The following is a 22150-nucleotide window of genomic DNA, read 5'->3' on the forward strand; positions in this document are numbered from 1 at the left end:
TAATGATGGAGACAGTAGTGTTGCTGCTATGGTGAACTTTAATGAACTGTGTAGAGAGAGAGAGATGGACAGAGAGAGGGATGAACAGTCAGAGAGGGGGTGGACAGAGAGAGATGGACAGAGAGAGGGATGGACAGTGAGAGAGGGGGTGGACAGAGAGAGAGGGACAGAGAGGGGGTGGACAGAGAGAGAGATAGACAGAGAGAAGGAGGTGGACAGAGAGGGGGTGGACAGAGAGAGAGGTGGACAGAGAGAGGGGGATGGACAGTGAGAGAGATGGACAGAGAGGGGGTGGGCAGAGAGAGAGAGATGGACAGAGAGGGGGTGGGCAGAGAGAGAGATGGACAGAGAGAGGGGATGGACAGAGAGCGAAGGACAGAGAGGGGGGTGGACAGAGAGAGAGAGAGAGAGGGGGTGGACAGAGAGAGAGAGAGAGAGGTGGACAGAGAGAGATGGACAGAGAGAGAGATGGACAAAGAGGGGGTGGCAGAGAGAGAGATGGACAGAGAGGGGGTGGACAGAGAGAGAGGTGGACAGAGAGAGGGGTGGACAGAGAGAGGGGTGGACAGAGTGAGGGGTGGACAGAGTGAGGGGTGGACAGAGAGAGAGGTGGACAGAGAGAGGGGGATGGACAGAGAGAGGGGGATGGACAGTGAGAGAAGGACAGAGAGGGGGTGGACAGAGAGAGAAGGACAGAGAGGGGGGTGGACAGAGAGAGAAGGACAGAGAGGGGGGATGGACAGAGAGAGAAGGACAGAGAGGGGGTGGACAGAGAGAGAGATGGACAGAGAGAAGGAGGGGTGGACAGAGAGAGAGATGGACAGAGAGAGAGGAGGGGTGGACAGAGAGAGAGAGATGGACAGAGAGAGAGGAGGGGTGGACAGAGAGAGAGATGGACAGAGAGAGGAGGGGTGGACAGAGAGAGAGATGGACAGAGAGAGAGAGGTGGACAGAGAGAGAGATGGACAGAGAGAGAGGTGGACAGAGAGGTGGACAGAGAGAGGGGGATGGACAGTGAGATAAGGACAGAGAGGGGGGGGTGGACAGAGAGAGAGATGGACAGAGAGAAGGAGGGGTGGACAGAGAGAGATGGACAGAGAGAGATGCACAGAGAGAGAGATGGACAGAGAGAGAGATGGACAGAGGGATGGACAGAGAGAGATGGACAGAGAGAGAGATGGACAGAGAGAGATGGACAGAGAGAGATGGACAGAGAGAGATGGACAGAGAGAGATGCACAGAGAGAGAGATGGACAGAGAGAGAGAGATGGACAGAGAGAGATGGACAGAGAGAGATGGACAGAGAGAGGGGTGGACAGAGAGAATGAGCTGGACAGAGAGAGAGAGATGGCCAGAGAGAGAGAGATGGACAGAGAGAAGGAGGGGTGGACAGAGAGAGAGAGATGGCAAGAGAGAGAGAGATGGACAGAGAGAAGGAGGGGTGGACAGAGAGAGATGGACAGAGAGAAGGAGGGGTGGACAGAGAGAGATGGACAGAGAGAAGGAGGGGTGGACAGAGAGAGATGGACAGAGAGAAGGAGGGGTGGACAGAGAGAGAGAGATGGCCAGAGAGAGAGAGATGGACAGAGAGAAGGAGGGGTGGACAGAGAGAGATGGACAGAGATAAGGAGGGGTGGACAGAAAGAGAGAGATGGCCAGAGAGAAGGAGGGGTGGACAGAGAGAGAGAGATGGTCAGAGAGAGAGAGATGGCCAGAGAGAGAGATGGCCAGAGAGAGAGATGGCCAGAGAGAGAGATGGACAGAGAGAGGGGTGGACAGAGAGAGGGGTGGACAGAGAGAGGGGTGGACAGAGAGGGAGATGGACAGAGAGAAAGGTGGACAGAGAGAGGGGTGGACAGAGAGAGAGGTGGACAGAGAGAGAGGTGGACAGAGAGAGAGGTGGACAGAGAGAGGGGGGATGGACAGTGAGAGAAGGACAGAGAGAGAGATGGACAGAGAGAAGGAGGGGTGGACAGAGAGAGAGGTGGACAGAGAGAGATGTGGACAGAGAGAGGGGGGATGGACAGTGAGAGAAGGACAGAGAGGGGGGGGGTGGACAGAGAGAGAGATGGACAGAGAGAAGGAGGGGTGGACAGAGAGAGAGAGAGATGGACAGAGAGAAGGAGGGGTGGACAGAGAGAGAGAGAGAGATGGACAGAGAGAGATGGACAGAGAGAGAGATGCACAGAGAGAGAGATGGACAGAGAGAAGGAGGGGTGGACAGAGAGAGGGGTGGACAGAGAGAGAGATGGACAGAGAGAGAGATGGACAGAGAGAAGGAGGGGTGGACAGAGAGAGAGAGAGGTGGACAGAGAGAGAGAGAGATGGACAGAGAGAGATGGACAGAGAGAGAGATGCACAGAGAGAGAGATGCACAGAGAGAGAGATGCACAGAGAGAGAGATGGACAGAGAGAGAGATGGACAGAGAGAGATGGCCAGAGAGAGAGAGATGGCCAGAGAGAAGGAGGGGTGGACAGAGAGAAGGAGGGGTGGACAGAGAGAGAGAGAGAGAGATGGACAGAGAGAAGGAGGGGTGGACAGAGAGAGAGAGGTGGACAGAGAGAGGGATGGACAGAGAGAGAGAGATGGCCAGAGAGAGAGATGGCCAGAGAGAGAGATGGCCAGAGAGAGAGATGGCCAGAGAGAGAGAGATGGACAGAGAGAGGGGTGGACAGAGAGAGATGGACAGAGAGAGATATGGACAGAGAGAGATATGGACAGAGAGAGATATGGACAGAGAGAGAGATGGCCAGAGAGAGAGAGATGGCCAGAGAGAGAGAGATGGACAGAGAGAAGGAGGGGTGGACAGAGAGAGAGAGGTGGACAGAGAGAGAGATGGACAGAGAGAAGGAGGGGTGGACAGAGAGAGAGATGGCCAGAGAGAGAGAGATGGCCAGAGAGAGAGAGATGGACAGAGAGAGGGGTGGACAGAGAGAGGGGTGGACAGAGAGAGGGGTGGACAGAGAGAGGTGGACAGAGAGAAGGAGGGGTGGACAGAGAGAGAGGTGGATAGAGAGAAGGAGGGGTGGACAGAGAGAGAGAGAGAGAGAGAGAGAGAGAGAGAGAGAGAGAGAGAGAGAGAGAGAGAGAGAGGAGGTGGACAGAGAGAGATGGACAGAGAGAGATGGACAGAGAGAGAGATGGACAGAGAGGGGGTGGGCAGAGAGAGATGGACAGAGAGGGGGTGGACAGAGAGAGGGGTGGACAGAGAGAGAGATGGACAGAGAGAGAGATGGACAGAGAGAGAGATGGACAGAGAGAGAGATGCACACAGAGAGAGATGGATAGAGAGAGAGGGGGATGGACAGTGAGAGAGGGGGATGGACAGAGAGGGGGTGGACAGAGAGAGGGGATGGACAGAGAGAGAAGGACAGGGAGGGGGTGGACAGAGAGAGATGGACAGAGAGAAGGAGGGGTGGACAGAGAGATGGACAGAGAGAAGGAGGTGGACAGAGAGAGAGAGAGAGAGAGATGGACAGAGAGAGAGAGAGAGAGAGATGGACAGAGAGAGAGGTGGACAGAGAGAGAGATGGACAGAGAGAGAGGTGGACAGATAGAGAGGTGGACAGAGAGAGGGGGGATGGACAGTGAGAGAAGGACAGAGAGGGGGGTGGACAGAGAGAGAGATGGACAGAGAGAAGGAGGGGTGGACAGAGAGAGAGATGGACAGAGAGAAGGAGGGGTGGACAGAGAGAGAGAGATGGACAGAGGGATGGACAGAGAGAGAGATGGACAGAGAGAGAGATGGACAGAGAGAGAGATGCACAGAGAGAGAGATGGACAGAGAGAAGGAGGGGTGGACAGAGAGAGGGGTGGACAGAGAGAGAGATGGACAGAGAGAGAGATGGACAGAGAGAAGGAGGGGTGGACAGAGAGAGAGAGAGGTGGACAGAGAGAGAGAGAGATGGACAGAGAGAGAGAGATATGGACAGAGAGAGATGGACAGAGAGAGAGATGCACAGAGAGAGAGATGCACAGAGAGAGAGATGGACAGAGAGAGAGATGGACAGAGAGAGAGATGGCCAGAGAGAGAGATGGCCAGAGAGAGAGATGGCCAGAGAGAGAGAGATGGCCAGAGAGAAGGAGGGGTGGACAGAGAAGAGGAGGGGTGGACAGAGAGAGAGAGAGAGATGGACAGAGAGAAGGAGGGGTGGACAGAGAGAGAGAGGTGGACAGAGAGTTGGATGGACAGAGAGAGAGAGATGGACAGAGAGAGAGATGGCCAGAGAGAGAGAGATGGACAGAGAGAGATATGGACAGAGAGAGATATGGACAGAGAGAGATATGGACAGAGAGAGATATGGACAGAGAGAGAGATGGCCAGAGAGAGAGAGATGGCCAGAGAGAGAGAGATGGACAGAGAGAAGGAGGGGTGGACAGAGAGAGAGAGGTGGACAGAGAGAGAGATGGACAGAGAGAAGGAGGGGTGGACAGAGAGAGAGATGGCCAGAGAGAGAGAGATGGCCAGAGAGAGAGATGGACAGAGAGAGGGGTGGACAGAGAGAGGGGTGGACAGAGAGAGGTGGACAGAGATAGAGGTGGACAGATAGAAGGAGGGGTGGACAGAGAGAGAGGTGGACAGAGAGAAGGAGGGGTGGACAGAGAGAGAGAGAGAGAGAGAGAGAGAGGTGGACAGAGAGAGATGGACAGAGAGAGAGATGGACAGAGAGAGAGATGGACAGAGAGGGGGTGGGCAGAGAGAGATGGACAGAGAGGGGGGTGGACAGAGAGAGGGGTGGACAGAGAGAGAGATGGACAGAGAGAGGGGTGGACAGAGAGAGAGATGGACAGAGAGAGGGGTGGACAGAGAGAGAGATGGACAGAGAGAGAGATGGATAGAGAGAGAGGGGGATGGACAGTGAGAGAGGGGGATGGACAGAGAGGGGGTGGACAGAGAGAGAAGGACAGGGAGGGGGTGGACAGAGAGAGATGGACAGAGAGAAGGAGGGGTGGACAGAGAGAGATGGACAGAGAGAAGGAGGGGTGGACAGAGAGAGAGAGAGAGAGAGAGAGATGGACAGAGAGAGAGATGGACAGAGAGAGAGATGGACAGAGAGAGATGGACAGAGAGAGAGATGGACAGAGAGAGAGATGGACAGAGAGAGAGATGGACAGAGAGAGAGATGGACAGAGAGAGGGGGATGGACAGAGAGAGGGGTGGACAGAGAGAGATGGACAGAGAGAGATGGACAGAGAGAGATATGGACAGAGAGAGAGATGGTCAGAGAGAGAGATGGATAGAGAGATGGGTGGACAGAGAGAGAGATGCACAGAGAGAGGGGTGGACAGAGAGAGGGGTGGACAGAGAGAGGTGGACAGAGAGAGGTGGACAGAGAGAGGTGGACAGAGAGAGGTGGACAGAGAGAGGGGGGATGGACAGTGAGAGAAGGACAGAGAGAGATATGGACAGAGAGAGAGATGGTCAGAGAGATGGGTGGACAGAGAGAGAGATGCACAGAGAGAGATGGACAGAGAGAGGTGGACAGAGAGAGGTGGACAGAGAGAGGGGGGGTGGACAGAGAGAGAGAGAGAGAGAGGTGGACAGAGAGAGATGGACAGAGAGAGAGATGGACAGAGAGGATGGGTGGATAGAGAGAGAGAGAGAGAGAGAGAGAGAGAGGTGGACAGAGAGATGGACAGAGAGAGAGATGGACAGAGAGGGAGATGGACAGAGAGGGAGATGGACAGAGAGAGACGTGGACAGAGAGAGAGACGGACAGAGAGGGAGACGGACAGAGAGAGGGGTGGGCAGAGAGAGAGATGGACAGAGAGAGAGATGGACAGAGAGAATGAGGTGGACAGAGAGAGAGATGGACAGAGAGAGAGATGGACAGAGAGAGATGGACAGAGAGAGATGGACAGAGAGAGATAGGGGGACAGAGAGAGAGAGGGGGACAGAGAGAGGGAAACAAAATATACAGTTCTATAATTCCACTATCTAGACAGTGTACACTATTAGTATCCATACAGACAGTGTACACTAGTAGTATCCATACAGACAGTGTCCACTAGGAGTATCCATACAGATAGTGTACACTATTAGTACCCATACAGATATTGTACACTATTAGTATCCATTTAGACAGTGTACACTATTTGTAAGGGTTTTCCTGTGGTGAAGTAGAGGAGGACCAAAACGCAGCGTGGTTATATTGATTCATGTTTAATAAAGACAGATAAACATGAACACTACAAAACAATAAACGTGGAAAACCAAAAACAGCCCTATCTGGTGCAAAACACAGACAGGAACAATCACCCACAAACACACAGTGAAACCCAGGCTACCTAAGTATGATTCTCAATCAGAGACAACTAATGACACCTGCCTCTGATTGAGAACCATACTAGGCCGAAACATAGAAATACCCCAAAACATAGAAAAACAAACAGACTGCCCACCCAACTCACGCCCTGACCATACTAAATAATGACAAAGGAAATAAAGGTCAGAACGTGACACTAGTAGTATCCATACAGACAGTGTACACTATTAGTATCCATACAGACAGTGTCCAGTAGTAGTACCCATACAGACAGTGTCCACTATTAGTACCCAATTTGTAAGTCGCTCTGGATAAGAGCGTCTGCTAAATGACTTAAATGTAAATGTAAATGTAGTAGTATCCATACAGACAGTGTCCACTATTAGTACCCATACAGACAGTGTACACTATTAGTATCCATACAGACAGTGTCCACTATTAGTATCCATACAGACAGTGTCCACTAGTAGTACCCATACAGACAGTGTCCACTATTAGTACCCATACAGACAGTGTCCACTATTAGTACCCATACAGACAGTGTCCACTATTAGTATCCATACAGACAGTGTACACTATTAGTATCCATACAGACAGTGTCCACTAGTAGTACCCATACAGACAGTGTCCACTATTAGTACCCATACAGACAGTGTCCACTATTAGTATCCATACAGACAGTGTACACTATTAGTATCCATACAGACAGTGTCCACTAGTAGTATCCATACAGACAGTGTACACTATTAGTATCCATACAGACATCGATGATTCTCAATATTAGTAGAATCGACACAATGGTAACAACCGTTTCTGTCACAACGATATAAAGGGAGGTATCTTTCTATTCTCTCGAAGGACGCAAACACCCACCTCCTATCAGGTTTGGTCACTGGATGGTTCCTTGAAGGGTCCCAAACCGAGGAGAAGACAAAGGCCTTCTGGTTGGCGTTCCAGCCGTTGAAGACGGTCATGAATTGGAGAATATTGTATGGTCTATTAGGGACGTTGCATTTCTCCAGGCAGGGAGAGTAGGTGGAGAAGAAGACGATGCAGTCATTACTACCAGCACTGTTTATCAGAGTCTGCATTGGGCTGTTATTACCACCACTCAATAGACGGTACTCAGCATGGTCTGTGTAAGATTGTGTTTGAAGAGGTGTGGCTGCGATGAGCCGGTTTCCGGTGTAGACATTGTTACCATTAAGTGTGTTCTGGACAACCTGAGGTTGCCCGCTTATTCTAAAGTTTGCTCCATTGTTGCACTGCTGTTGGGTGAGTAAGACAGCCATGGCATACTGGCATCCCGGCAGGCCGAACCTGAACAACAGACAGAAGACAGAAGAGACAGAACACAGGACCAGAAACATTATAAACAGACAGGAGACAGAAGAGACAGAACACACAGGATCAGAAACATTATAAACAGACAGGAGACAGAAGAGACAGAACACACAGGATCAGAAACATTATAAACAGACAGGAGACAGAAGAGACAGAACACAGAGGATCAGAAACATTATAAACAGACAGGAGACAGAAGAGACAGAACACAGGATCAGAAACATTATAAACAGACAGGAGACAGAAGAGACAGAACACAGGATCAGAAACATTATAAACAGACAGGAGACAGAAGAGACAGAACACAGGATCAGAAACATTATAAACAGACAGGAGACAGAAGAGACAGAACACAGAGGATCAGAAACATTATAAACAGACAGGAGACAGAACACAGAGGATCAGAAACATTATAAACAGACAGGAGACAGAAGAGACAGAACACACAGGATCAGAAACATTATAAACAGACAGGAGACAGAAGAGACAGAACACACAGGATCAGAAACATTGACAGTGAATATATGCACTGTTACTTTTGCATAAATTATCACCTCCATCTCATGGACAAAGTTAACCTCAGGTTCATTCATTGTATCATTTAAAATCCAAAGTTCTGGAGTACAGAGCCAAAACAACAAACAATGTGTCACGGTCCCAATAATTACGGAGGGCACTATCTCAGACCTCTCTTAAAGTAGTCCAATGTTTAGTATTTGGTCCCATGTTCCTAGCAGTCAATGACTACATCAAGCTTGTGACTTTTTATTAAACTTGTTGGATGCATATGCTGTTTATTTAGGTTGTGTTTCAGATTATTTTGTGCCCAATAGAAATCAATTTGGAGTCACTTTAAATGTATAAAAGAATAGAATATGTCTCTAAACACTTCTACATTAATGTGGATGCAACCATGATTACGGATAATCCTGAATTAATTGTGAATAATGATGAGTGGGAAAGTTACTCATCCTTATTCATAACCCCCCCCATGCTAACCTCTCACCATTACAATAACAGGGGGAGTTTAGCATTTTATATCATACCCCCAAGACATGCTAACCTCTCACCATTACAATAACAGGAGAGGTTAGCATTTTATATCATACCCCCAAGACATGCTAACCTCTCACCATTACAATAACAGGGGGAGTTTAGCATTTTATATCATACCCCAAGACATGCTAACCTCTCACCATTACAATAACAGGGGAGTATAGCATTTTATATCATACCCCCAAGACATGCTAACCTCTCACCATTACAATAACAGGAGAGGTTAGCATTTTATATCATACCCCAAGACATGCTAACCTCTCACCATTACAATAACAGGAGAGGTTAGCATTTTATATCATACCCCAAGACATGCTAACCTCTCACCATTACAATAACAGGGGGAGTTTAGCATTTTATATCATACCCCCAAGACATGCTAACCTCTCACCATTACAATAACAGGGGGAGTATAGCATTTTATATCATACCCCCAAGACATGCTAACCTCTCACCATTACAATAACAGGAGAGGTTAGCATTTCATATCATACCCCCAAGACATGCTAACCTCTCACCATTACAATAACAGGGGAGGTTAGCATTTCATATCATACCCCCAAGACATGCTAACCTCTCACCATTACAATAACAGGGGAGGTTAGCATTTCATATCATACACCCAAGACATATTCTATTGTATTCTTATTCACAATAAAAGTGACTCCATAATAATTACAGAGGGCAATACAGTCTGTACTAGCAATACAGTCTATATTAGCAATACGGTCTATAATAGCAATACAGTCTATATTAGCAATACAGTCTATATTAGCAATACGGTCTATACTAGCAATACAGTCTATATTAGCAATATAGTCTATACTAGCAATACAGTCTATATTAGCAATACAGTCTATATTAGCAATATAGTCTTTACTAACAATACAGTCTATACTAGCAATGCAGTCTATATTAGCAATACAGTCTATATTAGCAATACAGTCTATATTAGCAATACGGTCTATACTAGCAATACAGTCTATATTAACAATATAGTCTATACTAGCAATACAGTCTATATTAGCAATACAGTCTATATTAGCAATACAGTCTATATTAGCAATACAGTCTATACTAGCAATACGGTCTATACTAGCAATACAGTCTATATTAGCAATATAGTCTATACTAGCAATACAGTCTATATTAGCAATACAGTCTATATTAGCAATACAGTCTATATTAGCATACAGTCTCTATTAGCAATATAGTCTTTACTAACAATACAGTCTATACCAGCATCTTATCTTGTCTGCAGTCCAGGGGCTTCATTTAGTTCTAAGCGTTTGTCCCGGGTACACGGTTTGAACCAGTGTTTTTATCGGTCGATCAAAAAGTCAGGACAGAATAAAAATTTCGAACGAATGTTAAGAGGAATACAAACTTCAAATGTTCCCCAAAAATTGTGTTATTTCTTATAATGGCTAATAATTATGTCTAAAAGTATTTTAGGAGTTCATAGATTATGAAAGAACAGAGAAACACCCACCTTCTCATCTCTTGTACCACATTAGCCAAGATCTGTTGATCGATAGCATCCACCTTTCCTCCAGGCCAGAGAGACAGCAGAAAGAGAAGGACAATTCCCCTCATAGCTGAAACATACAGGAACACACTGTATACACACACAGCTGAAACACAGGAACACACTATATATACACACAGCTGAAACACACAGGAACACACTGTATATACACACAGCTGAAACATACAGGAACACACTATATACACACATCTGAAACACACAGGAACACACTGTATATACACACACAGCTGAAACACACAGGAACACACTGTATATACACACAGCTGAAACACACAGGAACACACTGTATATACACACAGCTGAAACATACAGGAACACACTATATATACACACACAGCTGAAACACACAGGAACACACTGTATATACACACAGCTGAAACATACAGGAACACACTATATATACACACACAGCTGAAACATACAGGAACACACTGTATATACACATCTGAAACATACAGGAACACAATGTATATACACATCTGAAACATACAGGAACACACTATATACACACACAGGAACACACTGTATATACACACACAGCTGAAACACACAGGAACACACTGTATATACACACAGCTGAAACATACAGGAACACACTATATATATACACATACAGGAACACACTGTATACACACACAGCTGAAACATACAGGAACACACTATATATACACACACAGGAACACACTATATATACACACACAGCTGAAACATACAGGAACACACTATATATACACACACAGGAACACACTATATATACACACACAGCTGAAACACACAGGAACACACTATATATACACACAGCTGAAACACACAGGAACACACTATATATACACACACAGGAACACACTATATATACACACACAGCTGAAACATACAGGAACACACTATATATACACACACAGCTGAAACATACAGGAACACACTATATATACACACACAGGAACACACTCTATATACACACACAGCTGAAACATACAGGAACACACTATATACACACACATCTGAAACACACTATATATACACACACAGCTGAAACACACAGGAACACACTATATATACACACAGCTGAAACACACAGGAACACACTATATATACACACACAGCTGAAACCCACAGGAACACACTATATATACACACACAGCTGAAACATACAGGAACACACTATATACACACACATCTGAAACACACTATATATACACACACAGCTGAAACACACAGGAACACACTATATATACACACAGCTGAAACCCACAGGAACACACTATATATACACACACAGCTGAAACCCACAGGAACACACTATATACACACACAGCTGAAACACACATTAATACACTATTTATATATATATATAATACACAATGAGTGGACAAAAAAATATGAACACTTTCATAATAGTCTGTTATGCTCTTTCAAGGACATAGACTGACTGACCAGGTGAAAGACTGACTGACCAGGTGAAAGACTGACTGACCAGGTGAACCCAGGTGAAATACTGACTGACCAGGTGAACCCAGGTGAAAGACTGACTGACCAGGTGAACCCAGGTGAAAGACTGACTGACCAGGTGAACCCAGGTGAAAGACTGACTGACCAGGTGAACCCAGGTGAAAGACTGACTGACCAGGTGAACCCAGGTGAAAGACTGACTGACCAGGTGAACCCAGGTGAAAGACTGACTGACCAGGTGAACCCAGGTGAAAGACTGACTGACCAGGTGAACCCAGGTGAAAGCTATGATCCCTTATTGATAATAAATCTGCTTCAATCAGTGTAGATGAAGGGGAGGAGACAGGTTAAAGAAGGATTTATAAGCCTTGATAGATGGATTTTGTATGTGTACCATTCAGAGGGTGAAAGGGGCAGGACAAATTATTTACCCCTTTGAACAGGGTATGGTTATAGGTGCCAGGCGCACGGTTTGTGTCAAGAACTGCAACGCTGCTGGGTTTTTCACGCTCAACAGTTTCCCGTGTGTATCAAGAATGGTCCACCACCCAAAGGACATCCAGCCAACTTGACACAACTGTGGGAAGCATTGGAGTCAACATGGGCCAGCATCCCTGTGGAATGCTTTCGACACCTTGTGGAATCCATGACCTGACGAACTGAGGCTGCTCTGAGAGAAACGTGGGTAACTCAGTATTAAGAAGTTGTTGTTAATGTTTTGTATACTCTGTGTTTGCTTATTCTGTTCAAGGAGCTCATGGAGGGTTACAAAGCTCCTATTTATATAAAATCAACCATGTTGATAAGCAGTAAAGATAACATTAGATATTAGTCAAGTAGAATACACTTACAGAGATTGTGGATGGCTGGTTATTGTCCTGTAGATTGTGGATGGCTGGTTATTGTCCTGTAGATTGTGGATGGCTGGTTATTGTCCTGTAGATTGTGGATGGCTGGTTATTGTCCTGTAGATTGTGGATGGCTGGTTATTGTCCTGTAGATTGTGGATGGCTGGCTGATGTCTTCTATCCAAGACAAAACAGATGAAGGTTAACTGAAGTTATGGAAAACATACTTAGACATTTTCTTTATTAAAAACAGCAGAACAACAGTTATCACATTTAGTTCAGAGAGAAGGTGCTAATTCACCCATGTACCTGTTGAAGGGTTGTTGCTGTGTCCATGTGAGCAGCGCTTTATAGGGGATTTATGCGTCAATATTTATCCAGAGAAGGGAGGGCAGAGGGAGGGGCAGAGGCTGCTGACCTCATTACCATATTTATCAGGGGAAGGGAGGGCAGAGGGAGGGGCAGAGACTGCTGACATCATTACCATATTTATCAGGGGAAGGGAGGGCAGAGGGAGGGGCAGAGACTGCTGACATCATTACCATATTTATCCAGGGAGGGCAGAGGGAGGGGCAGAGGCTGCTGACCTCATTACCATATTTATCCAGGGAGGGGCAGAGGCTGCTGGTTACATTACCATATTTATCCAGGGAGGGGCAGAGACTGCTGACCTCATTACCATATTTATCCAGGGAGGGGCAGAGGGAGGGGCAGAGGCTGCTGGTTCATTACCATATTTATCCAGAGAGGGGCAGAGGCTGCTGGTTCATTACCATATTTATCCAGGGAGGGGCAGAGGCTGCTGGTTCATTACCATATTTATCCAGGGAGGGGCAGAGGCTGCTGGTTCATTACCATATTTATCCAGGGAGGGGCAGAGGCTGCTGGCATCATTACCATATTAAAACGAAAGCGAACAGTTCTGTCAGGTAACAGATACTAAACAGAAAATAACTATCCACAAACACAGGTGGAAAAAAGGCTGCCTAAGTATGATTCCCAATCAGAGACAATGATAGACAGCTGCCTCAGATTGGGAACCCTACTCGGCCAAAACAAAGAAATAGACAACATAGAATGCCCACCCCAAATCACACCCTGACCTAACCAAATAGAGAAATAAAACGTCTCTAAGGACAGGGCGTGACACATTCCCCTTTTAATCTGTCAGGATGCCACTTGATAAACAGTAAGATAAGCAAACATATTGAATTACAAGCTTTTTATCAGAAAATAGGCAAGGAAGACCCCTGCCACCTGTTCTGGGGTTTCACAACATTCTGTTTTAACAGTGTGTGTAAATAATTGAATGGCACTATTGCTGGGCCTGCTGTAGTTTGATAGATTGTATAACATTCCATTAGAATCTCAGGGCGGACACTAACCATAAGGCCACCGAGTTGGTGGACAAGTGATATCCTCATTGATTTAAATGCAGTGTAACACAATACTGTTTTAAAACGTATTTTCCATGATGGTCCTCTGTGAACACATACATGAATACAATAACATCATTCCCACAGCACCAACAAGGGAGGAAACAATACTAGAAACATTAAAGATGGGAGTGAAATATATAGTGTAGTGTGAGAGGTTTATGACGTGTTTCCAAAGGAGTACAGCGCTAGTTAACAGGATATGGACTCTGTTTACTAGAGACACGCCTCCATCCGTCTTCTACGGAACTAGAATGACATCCTTCAATAAGAAACTCACAATAGTTCCAAGGAATGTTTGCCAAGTAACAACACGCCACATTGAAAGATCACAAGACAGGATACACAGCACTCAATGCACACAGTCAGTAACCATTAACCCTGTGTTGATACCAATATGTTACAGTCACTAACCATTAACCCTGTGTTGATACCAACATGTTACAGTCACTAACAGTTAACCCTGTGTTGATACCAACATGTTACAGTCACTAACCATTAACCCTGTGATGATACCAACATGTTACAGTCACTAACAGTTAACCCTGTGTTGATACCAACATGTTACAGTCACTAACCATTAACCCTGTGTTGATACCAACATGTTAGTCACTAACCATTAACCCTGTGTTGATACCAACATGTTACAGTCACTAACCATTAACCCTGTGTTGATACCAACATGTTAATCACTAACAGTTAACCCTGTGTTGATACCAACATGCTAGTCAGTGACCATTAACCCTGTGTTGATACCAACATGCTAGTCACTAACCATTAACCCTGTGTTGATACCAACATGTTACAGTCACTAACAGTTAACCCTGTGTTGATACCAACATGCTAGTCAGTGACCATTAACCCTGTGTTGATACCAACATGTTAGTCACTAACCATTAACCCTGTGTTGATACCAACATGTTAGTCACTAACCATTAACCCTGTGTTGATACCAACATGTTACAGTCACTAACCATTAACCCAGTGTTGATACCAACATGTTAATCACTAACAGTTAACCCTGTGTTGATACCAACATGCTAGTCAGTGACCATTAACCCTGTGTTGATACCAACATGTTACAGTCACTAACAGTTAACCCTGTGTTGATCACAACATGTTAATCACTAACAGTTAACCCTGTGTTGATACCAACATGTTAGTCACTAACCATTAACCCTGTGTTGCTACCAACATGCTAGAGTCACTAGCCATTAACCCTGTGTTGATAACAACATGCTAGTCAGTAAACCTGTGTTGCTACCAACATGCTACAGTCACTAACCATGAACCTTGTGTTGCTAACAACATGCTAGTCACTAACTGTTAACCCTGTGTTGATAACAACATGCTAGTCACTAACCATTAACCCTGTGTTGATACCAACATGCTAGTCACTAACCATTAACCGTGTGTTGATACCAACATGCTAGTCACTAACTGTTAACCCTGTGTTGATAGCAACATGGTAGTCAGTAACCCTGTGTTGCTACCAACATGCTAGTCACTAACCATTAACCCTGTGTTGATACCAACATGTTACAGTCACTAACCATTAACCCTGTGTTGATACCAACATGTTAATCACTAACAGTTAACCCTGTGTTGATACCAACATGCTAGTCACTAACCATTAACCCTGTGTTGATACCAACATGTTACAGTCACTAACCATTAACCCTGTGTTGATACCAACATGTTAATCACTAACAGTTAACCCTGTGTTGATACCAACATGCTAGTCACTAACCATTAACCCTGTGTTGATACCAACATGTTAGTCACGAACCATTAACCCTGTGTTGATACCAACATGCTAGTCACTAACCGTTAACCCTGTGTTGATACCAACATGTTAGTCAGTAACCATTAACCCTGTGTTGATACCAACATGTTAGTCAGTGACCATTAACCCTGGGTTGATACCAACATGCTAGTCACTAACAGTTAACCCTGTGTTGATACCAACATGCTAGTCAGTGACCATTAACCCTGTGTTGATACCAACATGTTACAGTCACTAACAGTTAACCCTGTGTTGATACCAACATGTTAATCACTAACAGTTAACCCTGTGTTGATACCAACATGTTAGTCACGAACCATTAACCCTGTGTTGCTACCAACATGCTAGAGTCACTAACCATTAACCTTGTGTTGCTAACAACATGCTAGTCACTAACTGTTAACCCTGTGTTGATACCAACATGCTAGTCACTAACCATTAACCCTGTGTTGATACCAACATGCTAGTCACTATCCATTAACCCTGTGTTGATACCAACATGCTAGTCACTAACTGTTAACCCTGTGTTGATAGCAACATGCTAGTCAGTAACCCTGTGTTGCTACCAACATGCTAGTCACTAACCATTAACCCTGTGTTGCTACCAACATGTAAGTCACTAACCGTTAACCCTGTGTTGATACCAACATGTTACAGTCACTAACCGTTAACCCTGTGTTGATACCAACATGTTAATCACTAACAGTTAACCCTGTGTTGATACCAACATGCTAGTCACTAACCATTAACCCTGTGTTGATACCAACATGTTAGTCACTAACCATTAACCCTGTGTTGATACCAACATGTTAGTCACTAACCATTAACCCTGTGTTGATACCAACATGCTAGTCAGTGACCATTAACCCTGTGTTGATACCAACATGTTAGTCAGTGACCATTAACCCTGTGTTGATACCAACATGCTAGTCACTAACCATTAACCCTGTGTTGATACCAACATGCTAGTCACTAACCATTAACCCTGTGTTGATACCAACATGTTAGTCACTAACCATTAACCCTGTGTTGATACCAACATGTTACAGTCACTAACCATTAACCACGTGTTGATACCAACATGCTAGTCACTAACCATTAACCCTGTGTTGATACCAACATGCTAGTCACTAAACATTAACCCTGTGTTGATACCAACATGTTAGTCAGTAACCATTAACCCTGAGTTGATACCAACATGCTAGTCACTAACCATTAACCCTGTGTTGATACCAACATGTTACAGTCACTAACCGTTAACCCTGTGTTGATACCAACATGTTAGTCAGTAAGCATTAACCCTGTGTTGATACCAACATGCTAGTCAGTGACCATTAACCCTGTGTTGATACCAACATGTTAATCACTAACAGTTAACCCTGTGTTGATACCAACATGCTAGTCACTAACCGTTAACCCTGTGTTGATACCAACAGGCTAGTCACTAACGATTAACCCTGTGTTGATACCAACATGTTAGTCAGTAACCATTAACCCTGTGTTGATACCAACATGTTAGTCAGTAACCATTAACCCTGTGTTGATACCAACATGTTACAGTCACTTAACCATTAACCCTGTGTTGATACCAACATGTTACAGTCACTAACCCTGTGTTGATACCGACATGTTAGTCACTAACCATTAACCCTGTGTTGATACCAACATGTTAGTCAGTAACCATTAACCCTGTGTTGATATCAACATGCTAGTCACTAACCGTTAACCCTGTGTTGATACCAACATGCTAGTCACTAACCATTAACCCTGTGTTGATACCAACATGTTAGTCACTAACCGTTAACCCTGTGTTGATACCAACATGTTACAGTCACTAACCATTAACCCTGTGTTGATACCAACATGCTAGTCACTAACCATTAACCCTGTGTTGATACCAACATGTTACAGTCACTAACCATTAACCCTGTGTTGATACCAACATGTTACAGTCACTAACCATTAACCCTGTGTTGATACCAACATGTTACAGTCACTAACCATTAACCCTGTGTTGATACCAACATGTTAATCACTAACAGTTAACCCTGTGTTGATACCAACATGCTAGTCAGTGACCATTAACCCTGTGTTGATACCAACATGCTAGTCACTAACCATTAACCCTGTGTTGATACCAACATGTTACAGTCACTAACCATTAACCCAGTGTTGATACCAACATGTTAATCACTAACAGTTAACCCTGTGTTGATACCAACATGCTAGTCAGTGACCATTAACCCTGTGTTGATACCAACATGTTAGTCACTAACCATTAACCCTGTGTTGATACCAACATGTTACAGTCACTAACCATTAACCCTGTGTTGATACCAACATGTTACAGTCACTAACCATTAACCCTGTGTTGATACCAACATGTTAATCACTAACAGTTAACCCTGTGTTGATACCAACATGCTAGTCAGTGACCATTAACCCTGTGTTGATACAAACATGTTACAGTCACTAACAGTTAACCCTGTGTTGATACCAACATGTTAATCACTAACAGTTAACCCTGTGTTGATACCAACATGTTAGTCACTAACCATTAACCCTGTGTTGCTACCAACATGCTAGAGTCACTAGCCATTAACCCTGTGTTGATAGCAACATGCTAGTCAGTAAACCTGTGTTGCTACCAACATGCTACAGTCACTAACCATGAACCTTGTGTTGCTAACAACATGCTAGTCACTAACTGTTAACCCTGTGTTGATACCAACATGCTAGTCACTAACCATTAACCCTGTGTTGATACCAACATGCTAGTCACTAACCATTAACCCTGTGTTGATACCAACATGCTAGTCACTAACTGTTAACCCTGTGTTGATAGCAACATGGTAGTCAGTAACCCTGTGTTGCTACCAACATGCTAGTCACTAACCATTAACCCTGTGTTGCTACCAACATGTAAGTCACTAACCATTAACCCTGTGTTGATACCAACATGCTAGTCACTAACCATTAACCCTGTGTTGATACCAACATGTTAGTCAGTAACCATTAACCCTGTGTTGATAACGACATGTTAGTCACTAACCATTAACCCTGTGTTGATACCGACATGTTAGTCACTAACCATTAACCCTGTGTTGATACCAACATGTTACAGTCACTAACCCTGTGTTGATACCAACATGTTAGTCACTAACCATTAACCCTGTGTTGATACCAACATGTTAGTCAGTAACCATTAACCCTGTGTTGATACCAACATGTTAGTCAGTAACCATTAACCCTGTGTTGATACCGACATTTTAGTCACTAACCATTAACCCTGTGTTGATACCAACATGCTAGTCACTAACCGTTAACCCTGTGTTGATACCAACATGTTACAGTCACTAACCATTAACCCTGTGTTGATACCAACATGTTAATCACTAACAGTTAACCCTGTGTTGATACCAACATGCTAGTCAGTGACCATTAACCCTGTGTTGATACCAACATGTTACAGTCACTAACAGTTAACCCTGTGTTGATCACAACATGTTAATCACTAACAGTTAACCCTGTGTTGATACCAACATGTTAGTCACTAACCATTAACCCTGTGTTGCTACCAACATGCTAGAGTCACTAGCCATTAACCCTGTGTTGATAACAACATGCTAGTCAGTAAACCTGTGTTGCTACCAACATGCTACAGTCACTAACCATGAACCTTGTGTTGCTAACAACATGCTAGTCACTAACTGTTAACCCTGTGTTGATACCAACATGCTAGTCACTAACCATTAACCCTGTGTTGATACCAACATGCTAGTCACTAACCATTAACCCTGTGTTGATACCAACATGCTAGTCACTAACCATTAACCCTGTGTTGATACCAACATGCTAGTCACTAACCATTAACCCTGTGTTGATACCAACATGTTACAGTCACTAACCATTAACCCTGTGTTGATACCAACATGTTAATCACTAACAGTTAACCCTGTGTTGATACCAACATGCTAGTCACTAACCATTAACCCTGTGTTGATACCAACATGTTACAGTCACTAACCATTAACCCTGTGTTGATACCAACATGTTAATCACTAACAGTTAACCCTGTGTTGATACCAACATGCTAGTCACTAACCATTAACCCTGTGTTGATACCAACATGTTAGTCACTAACCATTAACCCTGTGTTGATACCAACATGCTAGTCACTCGTTAACCCTGTGTTGATACCAACATGTTAGTCAGTAACCATTAACCCTGTGTTGATACCAACATGTTAGTCAGTGACCATTAACCCTGGGTTGATACCAACATGCTAGTCACTAACAGTTAACCCTGTGTTGATACCAACATGCTAGTCAGTGACCATTAACCCTGTGTTGATACCAACATGTTACAGTCACTAACAGTTAACCCTGTGTTGATACCAACATGTTAATCACTAACAGTTAACCCTGTGTTGATACCACATGTTAGTAACCATTAACCCTGTGTTGCTACCAACATGCTAGTCACTAACCATTAACCTTGTGTTGCTAACAACATGCTAGTCACTAACTGTTAACCCTGTGTTGATACCAACATGCTAGTCACTAACCATTAACCCTGTGTTGATACCAACATGCTAGTCACTATCCATTAACCCTGTGTTGATACCAACATGCTAGTCACTAACTGTTAACCCTGTGTTGATAGCAACATGCTAGTCAGTAACCCTGTGTTGCTACCAACATGCTAGTCACTAACCATTAACCCTGTGTTGCTACCAACATGTAAGTCACTAACCATTAACCCTGTGTTGATACCAACATGTTACAGTCACTAACAGTTAACCCTGTGTTGATACCAACATGTTAATCACTAACAGTTAACCCTGTGTTGATACCAACATGTTAGTCAGTAACCATTAACCCTGAGTTGATACCAACATGCTAGTCACTAACCATTAACCCTGTGTTGATACCAACATGTTAGTCACTAACCATTAACCCTGTGTTAACCAACATGTAGTTGACCATTAACCCTGTGTTGATACCAACATGTTAGTCAGTGACCATTAACCCTGTGTTGATACCAACATGCTAGTCACTAACCATTAACCCTGTGTTGATACCAACATGCTAGTCACTAACCATTAACCCTGTGTTGATACCAACATGTTAGTCACTAACCATTAACCCTGTGTTGATACCAACATGTTAGTCACTAACCATTGTGTTGATACCAACATGCTAGTCACTAACCATTAATTAACCAACATGCTAGTCACTAAACATTAACCCTGTGTTGATACCAACATGTTAGTCAGTAACCATTAACCCTGTTGATACCAACATGCTAGTCACTAACCATTAACCCTGTGTTGATACCAACATGTTACAGTCACTAACCGTTAACCCTGTGTTGATACCAACATGTTAGTCAGTAAGCATTAACCCTGTGTTGATACCAACATGCTAGTCAGTGACCATTAACCCTGTGTTGATACCAACATGTTAATCACTAACAGTTAACCCTGTGTTGATACCAACATGCTAGTCACTAACCGTTAACCCTGTGTTGATACCAACAGGCTAGTCACTAACGATTAACCCTGTGTTGATACCAACATGTTAGTCAGTAACCATTAACCCTGTGTTGATACCAACATGTTAGTCAGTAACCATTAACCCTGTGTTGATACCAACATGTTACAGTCACTAACCATTAACCCTGTGTTGATACCAACATGTTACAGTCACTAACCATTAACCCTGTGTTGATACCAACATGTTAGTCAGTAACCATTAACCCTGTGTTGATACCAACATGCTAGTCACTAACCGTTAACCCTGTGTTGATACCAACATGCTAGTCACTAACCATTAACCCTGTGTTGATTAACCCTGTTAACCCTGTGTTGATACCAACATGTTACAGTCACTAATGTTACCAACAGTCACTAACCATTAACCCTGTGTTGATACCAACATGTTACAGTCACTAACCATTAACCCTGTGTTGATACCAACATGTTACAGTCACTAACCATTAACCCTGTGTTGATACCAACATGTTACAGTCACTAACCATTAACCCTGTGTTGATACCAACATGTTAATCACTAACAGTTAACCCTGTGTTGATACCAACATGCTAGTCAGTGACCATTAACCCTGTGTTGATACCAACATGCTAGTCACTAACCATTAACCCTGTGTTGATACCAACATGTTACAGTCACTAACCATTAACCCAGTGTTGATACCAACATGTTAATCACTAACAGTTAACCCTGTGTTGATACCAACATGCTAGTCAGTGACCATTAACCCTGTGTTGATACCAACATGTTAGTCACTAACCATTAACCCTGTGTTGATACCAACATGTTACAGTCACTAACCATTAACCCTGTGTTGATACCAACATGTTACAGTCACTAACCATTAACCCTGTGTTGATA

At 44.2% G+C, this 22150-nt stretch overlaps 1 long non-coding RNA gene across 3 annotated transcripts; it reads right to left on the reverse strand.

Moving 5' to 3' along the window:
* Positions 1-7498: 7498 nt before the first annotated feature.
* On the reverse strand, positions 7499-12903 carry LOC135574372 (uncharacterized). Of its 3 annotated transcripts, none has more exons than XR_010465425.1 (4): positions 12823-12903; positions 12517-12690; positions 10160-10265; positions 7499-7587 (listed from the first exon to the last, which is right to left on the reverse strand). It is a non-coding gene; the product is annotated as an uncharacterized LOC135574372 (long non-coding RNA). The 3 variants fall into 3 exon arrangements; XR_010465427.1 differs by having other exon boundaries at positions 12815-12835; XR_010465426.1 differs by having other exon boundaries at positions 12785-12827.
* Between the last annotated feature and the right edge of the window lie 9247 nt (positions 12904-22150).

The sequence above is a fragment of the Oncorhynchus nerka genome, linkage group LG12 (assembly GCF_034236695.1).
Source record: "Oncorhynchus nerka isolate Pitt River linkage group LG12, Oner_Uvic_2.0, whole genome shotgun sequence".
Lineage (NCBI taxonomy): Eukaryota > Metazoa > Chordata > Actinopteri > Salmoniformes > Salmonidae > Oncorhynchus > Oncorhynchus nerka.